General features: G+C 49.2%; 1 non-coding gene across 1 annotated transcript; it reads left to right on the top strand.

Moving 5' to 3' along the window:
- Nucleotides 1-351: 351 nt before the first annotated feature.
- LOC147639381 (U5 spliceosomal RNA) lies at nt 352-477 on the top strand. The gene has a single exon (XR_015265297.1). It is a non-coding gene; the product is annotated as a U5 spliceosomal RNA (small nuclear RNA).
- The last annotated feature ends 657 nt before the right edge of the window (nt 478-1,134 follow it).

Genomic DNA, 1,134 nt, shown 5'->3' with positions numbered 1-1,134 from the left:
GAAGCGTGTGGCAAGAGGAGGGGCACACTCAACAAAGATGAAATGGCAAGGTTGTGTGTAGATATAGCACCATGTGAAGTAGAGATGGCATGCATGTGTAGAATTTTGTGGAGGTGATCAATGGGTAGCTACTCGAAAAAGAAGCGAGCAAAGTAAAAATGAAATGATCCCTTAGGAAACCATAAACTCCATCATGAAACTAGAGATGATTAGCTATTAAATAAATATGGTTTTGAGAAGCTTTCCATACTTAGTTAGCATTGTGCTAGGTTGGGGATCGATCTACATGATGATGTGATTCTATCCCACAACGTATATAAGCTCTCGGTTGATGATGGCGTAAGGCCATGGATGGTGTGGGTTGAGCACAAAGCGAACTATTCTTTCGCCTTTTACTAAAGAATACCGTGTGCTCGGCCCAACACAAGCACCGTATCCCAATTTTTGCAGCGGGCCCTCTCCTTCACGGGGGGGGCTCCCCAAGCGAGCTACAAAACGAACAGCAGGGCGAGGTGTGTGTCTGGGGACTAGCGATGAAGGCCTTGTTGTACAGTCCAAATTTGTTCCGCTCAGATACAAACCACCATCAGCCCCCGAGAGCCATGGCCACGATGTGTGGGGAGCTAGCTCTCTATCATCACCAGAAGTGGGAGGAGTAGGTTGCACTGGCATCTCTGCCAGAGAAGGACGGTGGCAGCAGGCATTTTAGGCAAAACGGCCTGCTGTGAGCCTTTCCTCCTCTGCTATTGCTGGCTGGTTCTATAGCTCTGCACTCAATGTGGTTGGGGCTGGAGCTTTTTCATCGCTCTTGACGACGCCCCCTTTGAGTCAAGTGCACACGACGGGCTGTTCACCTCAACAGGGCGGCTCCTTCTGTGGTGGCCAGCGCATTTGCCTCTCCTCACTTCCTTCTTCCTGAACGAATGCACTTCCTTTTTCTCTACTACTCGGCAGCAGCAGATAGCACCACTTGACAACACTCCTCCTGCGGAGTAGTTGTTACTTTACTGTGTGTTGCGGATGGATGGATGATGGTTAAGGCGCGCGTTGACGTGAGGAATCTCACATATAAGGAGAAAGATGTGTATGTAGAGAGTGGACAGGGTATAACATGGTAGAGAGAGGACAGGGATT

The sequence above is a fragment of the Cibotium barometz genome, chromosome 4 (assembly GCF_041138505.1).
Source record: "Cibotium barometz isolate CiBa-2024 chromosome 4, ASM4113850v1, whole genome shotgun sequence".
NCBI classification, from domain to species: Eukaryota; Viridiplantae; Streptophyta; class Polypodiopsida; order Cyatheales; family Cibotiaceae; genus Cibotium; species Cibotium barometz.
The sequence above is the reverse complement of the archived record's forward strand: the minus strand, read 5'-3'. Positions and strand labels throughout refer to the sequence as shown.